Below are 23,093 nucleotides of genomic sequence, written 5' to 3'. Positions count from 1 at the left end.
TGTGCGTGGGATTCTCCAGGCAAGAATACTGGAGTGGGTTGCCATTCCCTTCTCCAAATTTACTTATTTCTGAATTTCTATTTGAATTGGAAAACAATCCGCTGAGCAATGTATCATTCATTTAAATTCTCAGCACAGTAATAGCAATAATGAACTGCTGGTCAGACATATCCTGTAAGGTAGTGCCTGTAGGGATCAAGGATTCTTAACTACGCTTAAAAGCTCTCACTACTTCAGGCACTATTAAGATTTGGAGAAACCTTAGGCTAAGAGATCAGGGGGAAAAAATGCACATATATTTCACACCATAGATAATGTGAAAATGAGAAATGTCATCACTAAATAGAGTTGTTATAAAATTGAAAATCAGCATCTTCACAGAGTGTTTTAACAGAAAAAGTTTTCCTTGGGGGGAAAAACACTTCAACACTTCAATGCTTTTTAGGAAAAAAGAGATCATTCAAATTCAAATTTAAATTTCTTTCATATACATATGCTCATTTAAACAATATGTCATTTCATATTTTTTGTTCTTACATAGAGTCTTCCATGATCCAGCCTCCAAATTGTTTAATACTTCCATTAGTTGATGACGATGTTTTGTTCTTTCTCCTTTCATTATACATTTTAGCCCATTTTCTTATTGCTTGTTTTCCTTGTTATACTGCAAATTTCATGAGAGCAGGACCTTTATCTTGTTCCTTCACTAATCATGGTAACTACTGGACAAGGTGTTAATAAATACACAAATAATTACTGCAGGAAAGCCCAATACACATTTTATTCAAATGGTAATTTTTAATTTTTCCAATATTAACAAATTTGCTTTAGACTAATATTAGTAAAACATCTATGTCTACTTTATAGAACTACTCAATATTCCTTCATTAAAGTTTGCATATCAATGTAATATTCATAATTAGCATGAAAATGTTATGAAGTAATATGAAAGGGTGAATACCTCATTCTATAAAATAGTAAACCTTCACATAAGATTAATCAGAATTTCTAATTTATTTTTCAATGTGTATGTGAAAATTATGAATCTATATGCTATTATAGTATATACTTTCCATTACTCTACATAGAAATTATAACTTATTTTAGAAGGCTGGATGTATATATAGAAAATAATATTCAGTATGATCACCAGATTTAACTTCTATTACTGAAGACCAAAAAAAAAAAAGCATGTTTTATTTTTGGTTGCTATTTCTACATTGCAAAGGGAATATGTATCATGATTCAAGTTAATAATTTCATGAAAAAAGTAGAACACATAACTTCTTGCGGTGTTACATTTTATTCTCATCCGTGGATGGTAATGTCAAAACTTTATCTGCAAGCACAAAGCACATTGAAACAATGCACTTTAAATTTAAGTCCATTTGATATCAGTATCATGAAAATAACAAGAAAACCCTAATATACTGATTTTTATCCAAACAATAAAATTACTTTGGTATTTATCATTTCAGGAATTAATCTGATTAAAATATCTATGTAGAAAGAAGTGAAGTGAAAGTTGCTCAGTTGTGTCTGACTCTTTGCAACCCCATGTACGATACAGTTCATGCAATTCTCCAGGCCAGAATATTGAAGTGGGTAGCCTTTCCCTTCTCCAGGGGATCTTCCCACCCCAAGGATCGATGGCATGTTAAAGAAGGTAGACAAAAGTACTTTTTGACTAATAAAATAAAAATTTTGAACCCAGATCCTGGTAACTCAATTTTGAATGCAATTAAGCTGAAAAGAAATATAAACTGGAACTTTTATGAAAAACAGAATGATAGAATACCTTTTGTTATTGAAGTTATCAGTAGGAAGTTTCTATAGAAAAGAAAGTCAGCTTTCTTCCTGACTGTGAGCAATTTGTCACGGGATTACATAGATCATAAGGGAGAAGGGATTCAAACCAAAACTAAGTATAAAGACTTCCCTAGTGGCACAGTGGATAAGAATCCAGGTGTCAATGCAGGGAACACCATTTGACCCCTGGTCCCGAAAGATCCCACAGGCTGTGAAGCCACTAAGCCTGAGTGCCACAGCTACTGAAGCCCATCTAGAGCCCATGCTGCCAAATAAGAGAAACCACTGACCACAATGAGGAGTTCACGCATCACCATAATGAGCAGGACTGACTCCCAGCAACTAGAGAAAGCTCACACTCAGCCAACAAAGACGCAATGAAGTCAAATAAATAATAAAATGAATAAATAAATCTAGGCAGGCCTGTTAAAAAAAAAAAAAAAATAAGACAAGTCTAGAAGGAAGTCATGGAAAAAAAACAACTACTTCTCAGACTTAACTGAGACCAGAAAAAACTAATTCCCAGAAAAGAAAGTTACCTAATATTAGCATTAGTAACTAAATACATCTTTATACCTAATAGGAAAAGTAAGTATATAACTTTCAGAAAAATTCCATAAATCCTCAGAGCATGGAAGTTTTCAGGTATCCAAGAATCAACATATGTGAAATAACTTTATCATCAAAGATATCAAAGGCTTTTGGAGTGCTTTAAGTCCAAGTTGGATACAAAACATGAGTTAGTTGACTGTAAGTTTAGTGACAAAAAGGATCTTATGTAAGATTGAAATAATCAACTAGGTATGATTTTAAAAGTTAAAATCTCTTTTAAAATCTTTGAAAAATAATGCTTACACTTCATTTGAAAACAATGCAACCTGCAACATGGGAGTAAATATTTGCAAACCACATATCTGATAAAGGGTTAATATCCAAAACATACAAGGAATTTATATAACTCGATAGCAAAAACATACACATACAACTAGTGACAAAATTGAAAAAAAATGACCAAAAGACTTAAGGCATTTTCCAAAGAAGATATACAAATGACCAACAAATACATAAAAAAGTGCTCAGCACCATTAGTTCAGTTCAGTTCAGTCACTCAGTCGTGTCAGACTCTTTGTGACCCCATGAATTGCAGCACGCCAGGCCTCTCTGTCCATCACCAACTCCCGGAGTCTACCCAAATCCATGTCCATCAAGTCGGTGATGCCATCCAACCATCTCATCCTCTGTCGTCCCCTTCTCCTCCCACCCCCAATCCTACCCAGCATTAGGGTCTTTTCCAATGAGTCAACCCTTCGCATGAGGTAGCCAAAGTATCGGAGTTTCAGCTTCAACCTCAGACCTTCCAATGAACACCCAGGATTGATCTCTTTTAGGATGGATTGATTGGATCTCCTTGCAGTCCAAGGGACTCTCAAGAGTCTTCTCCAACACCACAGTTCAAAAGCATCAATTCTTCGGTGCTCAGCTTTCTTCACCGTCCAACTCTCACATCCATACACGACCACTGCAAAAACCATAGCCTTGACTAGACGGACTTTTGTTGGCAAAGTAATGTCTCGGCTTTTAAATATGCTATCTAGGTTGGCCATAACCTTCCTTCCAAGGAGTAAGCGTCTTTTAATTTCATGGCTGCAATCACCATCAGCAGTGATTTTGGAACCCAAAAAAATAAAGTCTGACACTGTTTCCACTGTTTCCTTATCTATTTCCCATGAAGTGATGGGACCAGATGCCATGATCTTAGTTTTCTGAACGTTGAGCTTTAAGCCAACTTTTTCACTCTCCTCTTTCACCTTCATCAAGAGGCTCTTTAGTTCTTCTTCACTTTCTGCCATAAGGGTGGTGTCATCCGCATATCTGAGGTTATTGATATTTCTCCTGGCAATCTTGATTCCAGCTTGTGTTTCTTCCAGCCCAGCGTTTCTCATGATGTACTCTGCATAGAAGTTAAATAAGCAGGGTGACAACATACAGCCTTGACGTACTCCTTTTCCTATTTGGAACCAGTCTGTTGTTCCATGTCCAGTTCTAACTGTTGCTTCCTGACCTGCATACAGGTTTCTCAAGAGACAGGTCAGATGGTCTGGTATTCCCATCTCTTTCAGAAGTTTCCACAGTTTATTGTGCACCAAGGAAATACAAGTCAAAACCACAATGAAATATCACCTCACATTTATAAAGATGTCTCTTTTCATAAAGACAAGAGAGGACAAATGTTGGTGAGGATGTGGAGAAAAGGGAACACTTGTACGGTGTTGGTGAGAATACAAACTGACACAGCTACTATGGAAAACACTCTGAAGATTCCTCAAGAGATTAAAAATGAAACTACAACATGAACCTGCAATTCCATTTCTGAGCATATACCCACAGGAAATAAAATACTTATTTCAAAGATATATGTGCACTTCCATGTTCATAGCTGTATTATTCACAATAACCACGGTATGGAAACATTCTAAATGTCCCTAGATGGATGAATGGAAAAATAAATATTTGAGATACATACATACTTACAGATAGATATACACTGTGAATATATCTATAGCTATACAATGGAATACTATTCATCCTTTAAAGAAAAGGAGACCCTGACATTTATGACAACATGGATGACCTGGAGTGCATTACACTAAATGAAATAAGCCAGACAGAGAAAGACATATATTATTGATCTTATTTTATGTGAAATCCTACACAAACCAGACTCAGAAAAAGAGTAGAATCGTGGTTACCAGGGGCTGGAGGTAAGAGAAATGGGGTAAAGGTAGTAAAAACCTACAAATTTTCACATATAAGAAAAATAAGATTTGAGGATCTAATATACAACATGGTGGCAATAGCTGATAGTGTTCTAATTTAATTGAATTTTTTTAAGATAGTAAAACTTAAATATCCTCAAAAAAGGTAAATGTATGAGGTGATGAGGCGATTAACTCAATGGAGTTAATTGATATTCCTTTGATAGTGTATAACAAATAATCACTTTGTATACTTTACCTTACAATTTTGTCAAGTATTCTTCAGCAAATCTGGGGGGAAATATGCATGTAACATATGCTTAAATATATAATGATAATTAACCCTGTTAATGGATATCATTCTCCCCATAACAAATTCAATTTTTCTAACATTATTGGCTATATTTTCAAAACATCGAAACTCCATTTACCAGAAAACCAAACTACCCTTCAGATATCGAACATATGACTGCCACCAAGTGGCAGTTAAGTGGCAAACAGTGCTGCTAGAATCATACATAAGAATTACTGACTGATTCTTCTAACAGGAGATAAGAAAGTACTTAGTTCAGATACTTTATAACTAGAGTGCTAATCTTTATTTTATAATTAATACATTTCTTGTTCTTCATTCATTAATCTCAGCTTGTTTTCCAGTGATAATTCAAATATGAGTGTGTATATATTTCCTTTAATTGTTTTTCAAAGTTATGCCATGTAATTTGAGTGTAATAAAAATTTTAATTTTCATGAGTGGTTTATATTTAAGTAATACTAGTATTGCTTGGGCTACTCTGGCAGCTCCAACTGTAAACAATTTGCCTGCAATGCAGGACGCCTGGATTCAACCTCTGGGTTGGAAAGATCCTCTGGAGAAGGGAATGGCAACCCACTACAGTATTCTTGCCTGGAGAATTCCATGGACAGAGGAGCCTGATGGACTACAGTATCAGCTCAGTTCAGTAGATCAGTTGTGTTTCATTCTTTGTGACCCCATGGTTCTCTGTCCATAACCAACTCCTGAAGCCTACTCAAACTCATGCCCATTGCGTCAGTGATGCCATCCAACCATCTCATCCTCTGTCGTCCCCTTCTCCTCCTGCCTTCAATCTTTCTCAGCAGCAGGAGTTTTTCTGATCAGTCAGCTCTTTGCATCAGGTGGCCAAAGTAATCGAGTTACACCTTCAACATTAGTCCTTCCAATGAATGTTCAGGATTGATTTCCTTTAGGATGGACTGGATGGATCTCCTTGCAGTCCAAGGGACTCTCAAGAGTCTTCTCCAGCACCACAGTTCAAAAGCATCAATTCTTCAGTGCTCAGCTTTCCTAATAGTCCAACTCTCACATCCTTACATGATGACTGGAAAATCCATAGCTTTAACGAGCCAGACCTTTGTCAGCAAAGTAATGTCTCTGCTTTTTAATATGCTATCTGGGTTGGTCCTTCAAAGGAGCAAGTGTCTTTTAATTTCATGGCTGCAGTCACCATCTGCAGTGATTTTGGAGCCCAAGAAAATAAATTCTGTTACTGTTTCTAAAGTGTTCCCATCGATTTACCATGGAGTGATGGGACCAGATGCCATGATCTTTGTTTTCTGAATGTTGAGTTTTAAGCCAGCTTTCTCACTCTCCTCTTTCACTTTCATCAGGAGCTCTTTAATTCTTCTTACCTTTCTGCCATAAGGGTGGTGTCATCTGCATATCTGAAGTTATTGATGTTTCTCCCGGCAATCTTGATTCCAGCTTGTGCTTCATCCAGCCTGGCATCTCACATGATGTACTCTACATATAAGTGAAATAAGCAGGGTGACAATATACAGCCTTGACATAATATTTTCCCGATTTGGAACCAGTCTGTTGTTTCATGCCCAATTCTAACTGTTGCTTCTTGACCTGCATACAGATTTCTCAGGAGACAGGTCAGGTGGTCTGGTATTCCCATCTCTTGAAGAATTTTAGATAGTTTATTGTGATGCACACAGTCATAGTCTTTGGCATAGTCAATAAAGCAGAAGTAGATGTTTTTCTGGAACTCTCTTTCTTTTACGATGATCCAGTGGATACTGGCAATTTGATCTCTAGTTCCTCTGCCTTTTCTAAAACCAGCTTGAACATCTGGAAGTTCACGATTCATGTATTGCTGAAGCCTGGCTTGGAGAATTTTGAGCATTACTTTACTAGCGTGTGAGATGAGTGCAACTGTGCAGTAGTTTGAGCATTCTTTGGCATTGCCTTTCTTTGGGATTGGAATGAAAACTGACCTTTTCCAGTGTTGTGGCCATTGCTGAGTTTTCCAAATTTGCTGGCATATTGAGTGCAGCACTTTCACAGCATCATCTTTCAGGATGTTGTTTAGGTAGGCATAAAAATACATTCAAAATGTTATGAAGATGTTAGATGTTAATTATATCCCTCCCAATAAGGTTAGATACTTAAAGAAACAGTAGTTTCTTTTTTTTTTTGGTTCTATTTTGTGTTTCTTTGTTTTTTGACATCTTCACCCACTAATAGATGGAATAGAATCATGCAAAGATATAGAAATCATTTTGGTTGAAAACAATATGAATCTCATAATATCAATAAATAATATATTTTCTTGATAGTTCCTCGATCAAAATGATTCTATATGAGATTGACTTCAGTGGATAAACGTTTTTAAGTTTTTAGAAACAACCTGTGTTAAGCAAATGTTCTCCTAAATTTTGCTCTTTTAATAATAATAATAGTTAAACCAATAATTTTATGAACATATGCATAAAACATTGTAAATTAGATAGTTATTAATGAGCAATAGTTCATAATAATATGCATTCATGCTATAGTATAGCATCGCAGTAAAAATAATACAAGTCTTCAGTGCATATACTTCATTTTATAGTCTGCTATTTTCTCCAAAAGCACATAGCTCATACTGTTTTCCCAGGAAGTAGATGCTAATGATACATATATTCTTGTACGTTTTTTGTCAGAAATTTGCCCATTAAATCATAAAGCAAAGAACTGTCATATAAATTCTAAAGTAGGTCAATTTATTAAGCAATACTTTGGATGTTCCATGAACATCTCTTTTTTACGAAAAGTTCTGTTAAATTTACTGCCCCCTCATCTACTGAATCAGTTCTATAGCTGCAAAAGTTAGGGAACCAGATACTTTTAGCATTGTATTTTTACATTTTTCTTAGTGCATACCAATATGCCACTTTTAGGTTTTTAGCAATGATTAATTTCCAATCACTTCTCTTGCCATCATTCTTAACTGCTTGGTGATTTTGTGAGTGTGTCAAAATTCTAACATCCAGAACACACTGGAGTGATGTCTTCAAAAATATTCTATAATTGCACAAATTATTACCACACATCTCTCTCATTTCTTTTGCTGTAATGAAATATTTTCTGTCCACCTACAACCATGGACATAAAGTTTGGAAGCATGCCCTGTCCATGGCTCTGATCTTCATAGGTCATAGCAGGAATGTAATTGAACAAAACGCTAAATACATTATATGCACTATGTATGTTCACCCCTCCAAACAAAGCTTTCATTGAAGCTGTGATTTTCTTATTTTCTGGTTCTGACATCACTTGGAAGTGCTTTAGAGTATAATAAATTTCAATTGTGGTAAAATTATTAAAGATAGATTATAGCATAGCACTGTGAAAAGTGTTAGCTGCTCAGTCATGTCTGACTCGGCAACCCCATGGATTGTAGCCCACCAGGCTTCTCTGTCCATGAAATTCTCCAGGCAAGAATACTAGAGCGGGTAACCATTTCTTTCTCCAGGGAATCTTCTTGACTCAGGAGTTGAAGCCTGGTCTCCTGCATTGTAGGCAGATTCTTTACTATCTGGCCATCATGGAAGCATCCATAGCACCATAATAGCAACAAATATTTTACAAGGAAGAATAAGACAAATTTGGTATATCTTTCAAGAGTGAAATGAAGGGAGAGTTGGAAGGAAAGGAATAGCTGTGAAAGAAGAAATATCACAGAATAATATTTTTATTTTTAGGATCAAAAGACATTGTGATTCAGTGGCTCTTAAATATCTTTAGGTCTCAGGCTTGTTTTTCCCGATCTACTAGATAGCTCAGCTGGTAAAGAATCCACCTACAAAGCAGGAGACGCCAGTTCAATTCCTGGGTCAGGAAGGTCCGCTGGAGAAGGGATAGGTTACCCACTCCAATATTATTGGGCTTCTCTGGTGGGTCAGATGGTAAAGAATCCGCCTGCAATGTCAGAGACCTGGGTTCATTCCCTGGGTTGGGGAGATCCCCTGGAGAAGAGACCAGCGACCAGTGCCAGCATTGTGGCCTGCAGAATTCCATGGGATATAGTCATAAATGAAACAAATAACAGAGACAGAGACAGAGGGAATGAGAGACAGAGACAGAAAGGGAGAGAGAGAGAACTGTTTTAAAAATCTTTTAAAAGGAAAAGGTATATAGATGAAATAACCATTAAGGATATTCTAATTTATTAATTTTCAGCATTATTATTATAGCTATTAATAGTTTGCCAAATAATGGCATTTGATGACAACAAATAGAGCCCAATTAATTAACTCATATCTAGCACTTCATAGCACTTAGACCGGAGAAGGCCATGGCACCCCACTCCAGTATTCTTGCCTGGGAAACCCCATGGACGGAGGAGCCTGGTAGGTCATGAAGTCGCAAAGAGTCGGACCCGACTGAGAGACTTCACTTTCACTTTCCTCTTTCACGCACTGGAAGAGGAAATGGCAACCCACTCCAGTGTTCTTGCCTGGAGAATCCCAGGGACAGAGGAGACTGGTGGGCTGCCGTCTATGGGGTCGCACAGAGTCGGACACGACTGACGTGATTTACCAGCAGCAGCAGCACTTAGACAAATTAACTAAAATTTTTGCCTTAGTTTGTGTGTTAAATCACCTCAGTCATGTCTGACTCTTTGCAATCCTATGGACTGTAGCCCTCCAAGCTCCTCTGTCCATGGGATTCTCCAGGCAAGAAAACTGGAGTAGGTTCCCATTACAGATCATTCATTAGTAAACCGGGGCAATAATAATTACATAATACTTATATGTATGTATGTTTAAATAAATCACTATATCTAAAGCTCATAGAACAGTTTCCTAGCACATAATGCATACTCAACAATATTAGATACATCAGTTTCTGCTGTTGTTATACAGTCTTTGGTATCATTTCCAAAACCCCGACCACGTGGTTATTCAGATAATAAAAATACTAAAAATACCTTGATTAGTAAACACATCTGGGATAGTTTATTTAATTTGGGGGCATTAAAAATCCTTATGACTTCCATATCCTCAGTCCAATAACAATGACTAATATGAGAATGAATTCACTAAGTATTTACTGAGCTAGTTGGAATAGATTTGTATACATTATGAAGAAAAGATATTCAGACACAGAGTAAATGAGATAATGAGATAAGAGCGTTGCTCTAAAGACAGACTATCAGAATGCTATTGCCAGATGTACCACTTCACAGCTACATGCCCTTGGGCGAGTTACTTGACACTTTTGACTCTATTTTCTCATTTGTAGGAGCTGCAACATAGGGTTTTATGAGGATTAAATAAATGTGTGCATGCAAAGTATTTAGAAATGTCCATAGTACAGAAATCCTGGAGAAGGAAATGGCAACCCACTCCAGAATTCTTGCCTGGAAAATCCCATGGACGGAGGAGCCTGATAGGTTACAGTCCATGGGGTCGCAAAGAGTCGTAGGACACGACTGAGCAACTTCACTTTCTTTCTTTTATAGTGCAGAAAGGGCTACCCTTGTGGCTCACCTGGTAAAGACCATCTGCAATGCAAGAGACCTGGGTTTGATCTGTGAGTTCAGAAGATCCCCTGGGAAAGGCTACCCACTGTAGTATTCTGGCCTGGAGAATTCCATGGTCTGCATAGTCCATGGGGTTGCAAAGAGCTGGACATGACTGGGCAACTCTCACATAGTACAGAAAATCTAATAAAAAAGTATTTACTAGTATTATAATGCTTAAAATGTCAGCTAATCAATTTTTTAAATAAAAATGATAGCTTCCTACAATTGTTTTATACTTCATTATCTGTTACCAATGGTATTTGACGTATAATTTTGACCTGAACAAAGTCACTACATATATGGAAATGTGTCTATAAGTTTAAGTTGTTAGAATTTATAGTAACTGACCTAGCTAATGAAACATAGGTCATTAAGACAGTAAAATAATTATGCATTTGAGAATGAATTAAAGTATATTTTATTATTTTAAAATTAACTTGGTAATTAACTTGGTCCTTCAGTTGTGTCCAAATCTTTGGGACACCAAGGACTATAGAGTTCATGGAATTCTCTAGGCCAGAATACTGGAGTGGGTAGCCTATCCCTTCTCCAGCAGATCTTCCTGATCCAGGAATGGAATTGGGGTCTCCTACATTGCGAGTGGATTCTTTACCAGCTGAACTATCAGGGAAGCCCAAATAATATCTAATATTTAAAATACACACAAAAACTTAAAACTTATTTTAACTTAGGATGAAAACTTACTTGCGTTAAAAACTATACTAATGGAATTCTTCAAATATAAAGTAAGGAATAAAAATATGAAACATAGTTCTGACTCAGTATATATTATCCATATTATTCTCTTTTTTAAAAAAAACAAAGCACTAGTATTCTAGTAGATACCATTTTGTAATTGCTATCTCTTCTCTTTTTATCCTTCTCTGGATGAAAAATTATCCCAAAGATAAGGTTCCTGCGAATTTTAAACCATTATAACTGGGCTCAAACACATCTTTATTAATCAAAATAGGAACCATTATTATCAACATATGTTTGCAAATGAGAATAAATTTATTCCTGTAGCGTAAAAATCCATGCTTTAGGATTCAAAGAATTCTTGTAAATCATTTTATGCCTCCTGCTAGTTGTGGAAGTGTTTTCCCTTCAAAAAGTTGTCAGCATGCTTGAAGAAGTGTTAGTCAGTTGACAAGTGGTCAGGTGAATATGAAGGATGAGGAAAAATTCTGTAGCCCAATTCACTAAACTTTTGAAGCGTTGGTTGTGTGACCTGAGGTTGGGAATTGTTGTAGAGAAGAACTGGGTCTTTTCTTGACCAATGCCAGCTGCAGGAGTTGCAATTTTTGGTGCATCTCATCGATTTGCTGAGCATTCTTCTCAGATGTAATGGTTTCACTGGGATTCAGAAAGCTGTAGTGAATTAGAGAGGCAGCAGACCACCAAACAGTGACCATGACCTTTTTTGGTGCAAGTTTGGCTTTGAGAAGTGCTTTGGAACTTCTTGTCAGTCCAACTACTGAGTTGGTGATCGCCAGTTGTCTATAAAATCCACTTTTCATAGCACATAGCAATCTGATTGAGAATGGTTCATCTTTGTTGCATAGAATAAGAGAAGATGACACTTCAAAATGACTTTTTTTTTTAATGTGCTGTCAGCTCATAAGGCACCCACTTATTGAGCATTTCACCTTTCCAATTTGCTTCAAATGCCAAATGACCTTAGAATGGTCAACACTGAGTTCTTTGGCAACTTCCTGTGTAGTTGAAGGAGGATCAGCCTTGATGATCTTCTCCACTGGTCATTGTCAACTTTCAATGACTTGCCAATACACTCCTCATCTTCAAGGCTCCTGTCTCCTTTGCAAAACATGATGAACCACTCAACGGCACTCTACATGTGTTAGCAGTTTCTGGGCCAAATGCATTGTTGATGTTGGGAGTTGCCTCCACTGCTTCATGGCCCATTTTAAACTCAAGAAAACTGCTTGAATTCACTTTCTGTCTAACGTTATTTCCCTGGTCTAAAATAAGTGTAAAATAAACAGTAAGTAATAAGTCATTAGCAAAAGAATTAAGTGAGAAATGTGCATTAAAATGATGTATACATACCCATATTTATTTAAGACTATATTTCTACATCAAGGGACTTTCCAGGTGGCTGTAGTAGTAAAGAACTCACCTGTCAATGCAGCAGACATAACATGCATTCAGTCCCTAGGTTGGGAAGATTCTCTGGAGGAGGGCATGGTAATCCACTCCAGTATTCTTGCCTTGATAATCTCCATGGACGGAAGAGCCTGGCAGATTAGAGTCCATAGGATCACAAAGAGACGGACATGACTGAACCAACTAAGCACAAATGCATGAATTTCCATATCAAACAGCAAATTTCAACAATGCAAAACCGTAACTACTTTCAGTTAAGTTCAGTCACTCAGTCGTGTCTGACTCTTTGCGACCCCATGGACTGCAGCACACCAGGCCTCAACGTCCATCACCACTCCGGAAGCCTACTAAAATTCATGTCCGTTGAGTCGGTGATGTCATCCAGCCATCTCATCCTTTGTCGTCCCCTTCTCCTTTCATCTTTAATCTTTCCCAGCATCAGGCTCTTTTCAAATGAGTTGTTTCGGCTTCAGCATCAGTCCTTCCAATGAATATTCAGGACTGATTTCCTTTAGGATGGACTGGTTGGATCTCCTTGCAGTCCAAGGGACTCTCAAGAGTCTTCTCCAACACCACAGTTCAAAAGCATCAATGTTCGATGCATGAGACAAATGCTCAGGGCCGGGGCAATGGGATGACCCAGAGGGATGGGATGGGGAGGGAGGTGGGTGGGGGGTCCAGGAGGGGGAACACATGTAAACCCATGGCTGATTCATGTCAATGTATGGCAAAAACTATTACAATATTGTAAAGTAATTAGTCCCCAACTAAAATAAATAAATTTATTTTAAAAAAAAAGCATCAATTATTCGGCGCTCAGCTTTCTTTACAGTCCAATTCTCACATCCATACATGACTACTGGAAAAACCAGAGCTTTGACAACATGGACCTTTGTTGGAAAAATATGTCTCTGCTTTATAATATGCTGTCTAGGTTGGTCATAACTTTTCTTCCAAGGAGCAAGTGTCTTTGAATTTCATGGCTGGGGTCTCCATCTGCAGTGATTTTGGAGCCCCCAAAAATAAAGTCTGTCACTGTTTCTCCATCTATTTGCCATGAAGTGATGGGATCGGATGCCATGATCTTTGTTTTCTGAATGTTGAATTTTAAGCCAACTTTTTCACTCTTCTCTTTCATTTTCATCAAGAGGCTCTTTAGTTCTTCTTCGCTTTCTGCCATAAGGGTGGTGTCACCTGCATATCTGAGGTTATTGGTATTTCTCCCAGCAATCTTGATTCCAGCTTGTGCTTTATCCAGCCCAGCGTTTCTCATGATGTACTCTGCATATAAATTAAATAAGCATGGTGACAATATACAGCCTTGACGTACTCCCTTTCCTATTTGGAACCAGTATGTTGTTCCATGTCCAGTTCTAACTGTTGCTTCCTGACCTGTATACCGATTTCTCAAGAGGCAAGTCAGGTGGTCTGGTATTCCCATCTCTTTAAGAATTTTCCACAGTTTGTTGTGGTCCACACAGTCAAAGGCTTTGGCATAGTCAATAAAGCAGAAGTAAATAACAATGAGGGAACACAGCCCTACCCATCAACAGAAAATTGGATTAAAGATTTACTGAACATGGCCCCACCCATCAGAACAATTTCCCCCTTGCCCAGTTTCCCCCTCAGTCAGTCTCTCCCATCAGGAAGCTTCCATAAGCTTCTTACCCTTCTGCATCAGAGGGCAGACAGATTGAAAACCACATAACAGGAAACTAACCAATCTGATTACATGGCACACAGCCTTGTCTAACTCAATGAAACTGTCAGCCATGGTCTGTAGGGCCACCCAAGATGGACGGGTCATGGTGGAGAGTTCTGACAAAACGTGGTCCACTGGAGAAGGAAATGGCAAACCACTTCAGCATTCTTGCCTTGAGAACCCCATGAACAGTAGTTACTTTTGCCCCAACCTAATACAAAGACTTGCCCAGTTTGATAGTTGATGTAGTCCTGACCCTTGTCCTAAGTTTGGGGAACACAACATGACCTGTGTTTTACCTACTGCTGACTTTCCCTATCCAAGGTGACTTCTGAAGTGCAAGACCTGTATAACTGACAGCCAAGCAGAGAGCTCTTTCAGACACTGGCTGGCTAGGGTGGCAGTATTATTACCTGGAAGTTTTCTAAAGTTTTGGGTATAAAAGATAAAGATGTTATGGGATAGTTTATTCTGGATGGAAAGCGCAAAGTTATTTTCAAGAACTATCATTTCAATGGATAAAGGATGTTCTAGGGTTTGTGAATTCATACGAAAATGTCCAAATCTATCTGACAAAAAACTATAGTTCTGACACTGAATTATAAGATTGTCATTTCTAAAGTGATTGAACTACAGTTTTCAGAGTTCCAAACGTTCCAGGGTTTATTTTTTTTTCAAACATACATTTTATTTTGTCTTTGAGCAGGCTTTTATTTCTGAATTACAATCACAAATATAGATATGTCCAGATGGTCCTAGGCGAATTCACAGGAAGTTCATTGGGGCATTTCTTTCTTGTTATTCTCAAGGTTAGATGGAGTTTTATACATCTTTATTTCTGGGATATATACAGTATACCTTGCAGCATTTAGTTAGCAAAACTTTCTGTCCTAAAATTCTCACGTTCTCTTACTTCTTGAACTTTGCTATTAAAATTATATTTGGAATTTCTAAGTGTGTTATTCTAAACTGTATTTACAAAGTATTAAGCCTCAGGCCATGTATATTAACATGTCTTACGGACACCTGTTTCTCAGTTTCTCTCTGTGTTGCTTATTCTAAAATCCTAAACTAAAGGTATTTTAAATGTCACTATGAATGATAGTAGATAAATATCCCTATAAATTATTAAGTGTTTTGACCTTATCAGGAATCAACATTGGAATATTGTTTTAGAAACTAACCATATTGGAGATTCACTTCAATTTTGATTTGCTATATATTTTATAATTTTAATTTTAAATGAATTTATGGAAAAATAATTTAAAAAATAAACAGAATATATTGCAAAAAGGGATTTTAAAGAAAATAAATGGAGTTACTGTTACTATCAGTGTTATAATATGCATAAGTATTTTGACACTTGTAATAATAGATTGTTTAAAATCATTTTAGTTAACTAATACACTAAAGTGAAAAAGGCCAACTATGACTTTAACTAACAATGTGAGCATGAGTGAGTTTATAAAAATTCTTATATGTGAATTTCATCACCTTCAGAATAAGTAATGAAGGAATTCATAGGGCCTGGACTCCATCTTAGGCCTGTTCGTGTTGATCATGTTCAGCCACCTCTCTAATGGACTCTGAACTCTGTGCTTAGCGCCTGTGGAAATGACAATAGAAGGATAAGACCCCCTCTGGACAGGGGAATCTTTTGAAGATTGTATCCAGGTTACTCATCACCTAAGAGAAAACATACACTGAGCCCCCTACCTCCGGACAGGTCATAAAATTTTTTCTGTAACCTCAGGCTTATTGATTATTGACTGTTTGAAATGTAACCTCGGGCTTATTGACTATTGACTGTTTGAACACATAACACATGAATGATGGGGTTATTGTGATTGTATTTACCTTTCCTTTGTTTATGTAAGTCACAAGGAAATTGGGTGGTGGGTTCAGACATGTACACATGGGGTATAAAAGATTTTCACAAATGCTGGCCGGGTCCTTGGCTAAGAGGAGACTCTGCCTTGGGCCCGCCAGTGTAATGAACTGCACTTCACTATCTGCATCGTCCTTCTGAGTGAGCTTGTTTCCCGGAACGCGTGGCTATAACAGTAATACATGTAAGATTACTCTAAGTAATTTCCAGAATTGTTTACTTTCCCCTGTTGTGTAAAGGAGCTGGCCTTTCATAGATGCCACTATAATAATGAACCAGAGTTCTTCTTATATTTGATAGTTGATAAAGATATTTTTTATATTCCTATCATTTTAATTTAAAGATAATATGCAAGGAACTTTCTATTTCATCATCAGCTTTAATCACTTTAAATGTCTTTAAGAAAAATTACATTATTTACAATATTTTCATACATAAGATTAAAATCCATTAATTTTTCCAAGAGGCTTCTCAAGATAAGTGTGTCTTTCCAGGTTCAGTCTTTGCCTACTATTCATATATTAAATATAGAATTTTTCTAAATGCTGTACCTGTATAAATTCTAACCTTATTTTTATTTTGGGGGTTTAATTAAAATTTAAAACATAAGATGAGGGCTGTCAAGTACATTTTATGAGTAAAGCCACATGTGCTGTGCTTCGTCGCTTCATTCGTGTCCAACTCTGTGAGCCTGTGGACTGTAGCCTGCTAGGCTCCTCTGCTATGAGATTCTCTAGGCAAGAATACTGGAATGGATTTCCATTTCATTCTCCAGAGGATCTTCCGGATCCAAGGATCGAAACTCCTGTGTCCCCAGCATCTCTTAAGTCTCCTGCACTGGCATGTAGGTACTTTACCACTAGTGATATATACAATACGTAAAGCCACATATGACCTCTAAAACATATTTAGCACATATTTATGCATGTTTCTTCAAATACTCCATGTATTTGTACAATAAATTATTTACAGTAGTTCCTTGGTGAAGGACTTTTTTTTGAAAAATATGACCAATAGATAAAAGAACAATATCTAAATATTTGCTTATAGTCTGCCCAGATTATGTTTAAACATTATACATTGCAGGCACAACTAAGCTCTTAAACACAGTAAAATCTGAAGTTGAATAGGAAAGGGTCACTCTATGCCAGTCACAGTGAGTAGGATTACTTTTCTCTTTTGGAGAAATTCATTTCCTATTCACAGATGAATACAAATGTGAAAAGCCCACCCTCATGTCTTTAAAGGCTTTGCAGTATTTGATAACACCCATGGGCGGGGGAATTTTGTCTTTGACTTTCTGGGCTGACTCAAATTGTTGCACATTGTGGGCCTGGATTGAAAACTCAGTGTCAGTGGCTTCATAAGAAAAGCAGTTACAGAGCTCCTCTGATAATAAATGTTCTAGGGAGCTCTGAATCTGTCACTCCTCCAACCCTGTCATGCACTGTGTTCAGTGATTGCTTTCTCATTCTCATGGATTATATTTCAGATCCCTCCAATTGTATTTGAAATGTGATGACTGCAAACGCTTTCACTGCCTTATTTTCATTTCTAGATTATGCTTTATTCTCCTTAAGCTTGTCACTTTATCTCTATTTACATCATATTTAGTTTGGCAGTGTTTTGAGATAAAGCATTGGCTTCTGAATCTTATTAATAAAACTATTTTCCCTCTCAAACACAATGCTTCACTCAAACTATAGTCTGAAAGGAACTTTCAAAGCAATGCTCTTTCCAAGGTACTGACACAACTTGCAATATATCATATAATAATGCATGGCACATTAATTCAAACTGTATGTTTTTCAGTTTCATAAATTCTTTAGAGGCACTGCATGGCTCACAAAAATCTAATACCTGTGCTCTTTAGGTTAGCCAGCTGAAGGCATGTTTGCTTGATTTGAGCAAGAGAAGAACAATATCATCCTCTCCAATTTTCACCATTTCCTTTTTATGTCTAAAAATTGTGATCTTGGCTGACAAAGGAGAATATAAGTATATTCTTTTAGAGAATATTACTTGATGATCTTAATTTAACAGTGCAATATTGATCATCTCTAATGGAGCCAAAGCAACAACAACACCCAGTTGTGGATGTGACTGGTGATGGAACAAGGTCTGATGCTGTAAAGAGCAATATTGCATAGGAACCTGGAATGCCAGGTCCAAGAAAACAAGGCAAATTGGAAATGGTCAAACCGGAGATGGCAAGAGGGAACATAGACATTCTAGGAATCAGCGAACTAAAATGGACTGGAACGGGTGAATTTAACTCAGATGACCATCATATCTACTACTGTGGGCAGGAATCCCTTAGAAGAAATGGAGTAGCCATCATAGTCAATAAAAGAGTCCGAAATGCGGTACTTGGATGCAGTCTCAAAAAGGACAGAATGATCTCTGTTCGTTTCCAAGGCAAACCATTCAATATCACAGTAATCAAAGCCTATGCCCCAACGAGTAATGCTGAAGAAGCTGAAGTTGAACGGTTCTATGAGGACCTACAAGACCTAGAATTAACACCCAAACAAGATGTCCTTTTCATTATAGGGGACTGGAATGAAAAAGTAGGAAGTCAAGAAATACCTAGAGTTACAGGTAAATTTGGCCTTGGAGTAGAGAATGAAGCAGGGCTAATAGAGTTCTGTCAAGAGAATTCATTGGTCATAGCAAACACCCTCTTCCAACAACACAAGAGAAGACTGTACACATGGACATCACCAGATAGTCAATACCAATATCAGATTGACTATATTCTTTGCAGCAAAGGTGGAGAAGCTCTATACAGTCAGCAAAAACAAAACTGGGAGCAGACTGTGGCTCAGATCATGAACTTCTTATTGGCAAATTCAAACTTAGATTGAAGAAAGTAGGGAAAACTACTAGACCATTCTGGTATGACCTAAATCAAATCCTTTATAAATATACAGTGGAAGTGAGAAATAGATTTAAGGGATTAGATCTGATAGACAGAGTGCCTGGTGAACTATGGACGGAGGATTGTGACACTGTACAGGAGACAGGGATCAAGACCATCCCCAAGAAAAAGAAATGCAAAAAAAGCACAATGGCTGTCTGAGGAGGCCTTACAAATAGCTGGGAAAAGAAGAGAAGGGAAAAGCAAAGGAGAAAAGGAAAGATATTCCCACTTGAATGCAGAGTTCCAAAGAATAGCAAGGAGAGATAAGAAAGTCTTCTTTAGTGATCAGTGCAAAGAAATAGAGGAAAACAATAGAATGGGAAAGACTAGAGATCTCTTCAGGAAAATTAGAGAGCCAAGGGAACATTTCATGCAAAGATGGGCTCAATAAAGGACAGAAATGGTATGGACCTAACAGAAGCAGAAGATATTAAGAAGAGGTGGCAAGAATATACAGAAGAACTATACAAAAAAAGATCTTCAAGACCCAGATAATTATGATGGTGTGATCACTCACCTAGAGCCAGACATCCTGGAATGTGAAGTCAAGTGGGCCTTAGGAAGCATCACTACGGACAAAGCTAATGGAGGTGATGAAATTCCAGTGGAGCGATTTCAAAACCTGAAAGATGATGCTGTGTGAGTGCTGCACTCAATACGTCAGCAAATTTGGAAAACTCAGCTGTGGCCACAGGACTGGAAAAGGTCAGTTTTCATCCAATCCCAAAGAAAGGCAATGGCAAAGAATGCTCAAACTACCGCGCAATTGTAGTCATCTCACACGCTAGTAACGTAATGCTCAAAATTCTCCAAGCCAGGCTTTAGCAATAAGTGAACCGTGAACTTCCAGATGTTCAAGCTGGTTTTAGAAAAGGCAGAGGAACCAGAGATCAAACTGCCAATGTCTGCTGGATCATCGAAAAAGAAAGAGAGTTCCAGAAAAACATCTATTTCTGCTTTATTAACTATGCCAAAGCCTTTGACTGTGTGGATCATAATAAACTGTGGAAAATTCTGAAAGAGATGGGAATATCAGACCACCTGACCTGCCTCTTGAGAAATCTGTATGCAGGTCAGGAAGCAACAGTTAGAACTGGACATGGAAAAACAGACTGGTTCCAAATAGGGAAATGAGTCCGTCAAGGCTGTATATTGTCACCCTGCTTATTTAACTTACATGCAGAGTACATCATGAGAAACGCTGGGCTGCATGAAGCACAAACTGGATCAAGATTGTGGGAGAAATACCAATAACCTCAGATATGCAGATGACACCACCCTTATGGCAGAAAGCAAAGAAGAACTAAGGATACTCCTGATGAAAATGAAAAAGGAGAATAAAAAGTTGGCTTAAAGCTCAACATTCAGAAAACTAAGATCATGGCATCTGGTCCCATCACTTCATGCCAAATAGACAGAGAAACAGTGCAAACAGTGGCTGACTTTATTTTTTGGGCTCCAAAATCACTGCAGATGGTGATTGCAACCATGAAATTAAAAGATACTTACTCCTTGGAAGGAAAGTTATGACCAACCTAGACAGCATATTAAAAAGCAGAGACATTACTTTTCAGCAAAGGTTCGTCCTGTTAAGGCTATGGTTTTTCCAGTGTTCATGTATGGATGTGAGAGTTGGGATATAAAGAAAGCTGAGCACCGAAGAATTGATGCTTTTGAACTGTGGTGTTGGAGAAGACTCTTGAGAGTTCCTTGGACTGCAAGGAGATCAAACCAGTCCATCCTAAAGGAGATCAGTCCTGGGTGTTCATTGGAAGGTCTGATGTTGAAGCGGAAGCTCCAATACTTTGGCCACCTGATGTGAAGAAATGACTCTTTTGAAAAGACCCTGATGCTCAGAAAGATTAAAGGCTGGAGGAGAAGGGCACAACAGAGGATGAGATGGTTGGATGGCATCACCGACTCAAAGGACATTAGTTTGGGTAAACTTTGGGAGTTGGTGATGGACAGGGAGGCCTGTCGTTTGGCAGTCAATGGGGTCTCAAAGAGTAGGACATGAATGAGCAACTGAACTGACTGAAAGTTTGACATCAAGAAGAACAGACAAAATAGACATGTTTACTAAGAATATAAGTTTTGGAGGGATCCTCAAATAAATTTGTCATCTTCATAGATTAATTACAGTTTTTTATATAACCAGCAATAGGCACTGCCTGAGAGAGTCAATTCCTAGGCAATTTGATTAGAAGTCCATTAGTCTCTGAGGAGATAGCTTCCTGGGTTCTCAAGGAGGAGGAAAGGACAAACTGTTTTTTTTTTTTTTTCTTTTTCTCTATATTCCTTATTCTTAGTCCCATAAAATGTTTTTTTTTTTTCTTTAAGCCCTGAACTGATAATTTCACAACAAACAACTCAGTTTAAACTCTGTACTAGGGATTATATAAGAACAATGTATTCTGCTTGAGGGTAGTTTCTCCTTCCTGAAAACCTTCTGACTAATCTTGATATCTTAGAATATATACTATGGGAGTGGGTCTGGTAGTGTCTTTGTATTGTTAAATTCTAATCCCGTTATCTTAAAATGTAAATTGTTGGAGTGGGTCTTGTAAATTTTTACAACCTTGAGACATTCTTTTGATTCATTGTTATAACTAATTTAAAAAGAACATAATTCCCTTGCTTAGAATAGCAAGTGGGTCACTCTCCCGTTCCCCTTCTGATGTCTGTGTCAGAAGCTTTCTCTGTCTCCTTTCATACTTTAATAAAACTCTGCTACACAAAAGCTCTTGAGTGGTCAAGCCTGGTCCCTGGTCCCAAAGCTAAATCTTCTTTGGAGTTCACGAATCTGACACTGTTCACCGTAAGCTAGCATAACCATTTTTGAATTTATATTTAACATAAGGTGTATGCATTATGAAGAACATTTTGAGACCAAGAGGCTGAGAAACTGAGGTGGAACTAATACAACAGTCAAGTAGCAGTGAAAGGAAGTGAAAGAAGTGAAAACAAGTGAAAGAGTCAAGGAAGTGAAAAGAATACCTAGAGATTAAGAACAAAACAATTATGGGAAGTCAAAGTATTTAGAAACATGAGTTTGGATGAAGTTACAACAAAAATAAAATGCAGGAGGAGAAGACACTTCAATGGCAGAACTTCAGAAAAGCCCTATATCTGTGGCCACAATCTCAAAAATAAATTATTAATAGTAAGGCAATGCATCTGATTTTTAAAGTGTGACACTTAGGTGTTTTACAAAAATCATCCATTTAATCTTCATAATAAGCCCTACAAGATAGGTGCTATTTTATCCAGTGATGAGAAAACATGGTTCAGAAATAGGTGATATGCCCATTATTACAGGATTCTAATCCAGGCCTACATCTAGAGTCCATTCCCATTCTACAGCAAAACATGCTACAAGTCAATGAGATTGCCAGTGAGAGAGGGGTAGAATGAAGGGCATGTAGGATAGCAGGGTGTTTAAAGAGCAGAAGAGCTTCCAGGGTGTCAGTGGGCTTTGTGGCACAACATTAAAAAAAAAAAAAAACCTTGGATTTGGGATCTTTCAGATGTTGGTAATATTTGAATGAATAATGTCAGTGTCAGAGTAGAAGAAATGTCATGTTGAAGAAGCAAAGACAGTTATCATATTAGAAAGAAAGAATTGCGGGATACTGCAATGCATGATTTAAATTCAGACAAGGTAGCATGTAAATTCTGACTACTATTTAAAGGCATTAGAGTTTCTTAGCATCATTGACCTGGAGAAGCGAATGGCTACCCACTTCAGTATTCTGGCCTGGAGAATCCCATGGACTGTATAGTCCATGGGGTTGCACAGTCTGACAGGACTGGGCAACTTTCACTTTCATATATTATATTGGAGAAGGAAATGGCAACGCACTCCAGTATTCTTGCCTGGTGAATTCCATAGACAGAGGAGCTTGGTGGGCTACAGTCCATGAGGTCACAAAGAGTAGGACACGACTGAAATGACTTAGCAGCAGCAGCAGCATCTTTGAACATCAGTTAATTTATCCATAATAGAGAGAACAATGCCTTCTTCACTGAGATTGTATGTGAATTGAGATTA

At 37.5% G+C, this 23,093-nt stretch overlaps 1 protein-coding gene across 2 annotated transcripts in view; it reads right to left on the bottom strand.

The window, feature by feature from the left end:
• The window catches only part of NCAM2 (neural cell adhesion molecule 2), a 522,399-nt gene that overhangs the window by 252,121 nt on the left and 247,185 nt on the right, over window positions 1–23,093 (bottom strand). The window lies entirely within an intron of this gene.

Source organism: Giraffa tippelskirchi, chromosome 2 (assembly GCF_054371585.1).
Source record: "Giraffa tippelskirchi isolate mGirTip1 chromosome 2, T2T-mGirTip1v1.2.pri, whole genome shotgun sequence".
Taxonomy (NCBI): domain Eukaryota; kingdom Metazoa; phylum Chordata; class Mammalia; order Artiodactyla; family Giraffidae; genus Giraffa; species Giraffa tippelskirchi.
Note: the sequence above shows the minus strand (reverse complement) of the source record. Positions and strands in the feature narration are given on the sequence as shown.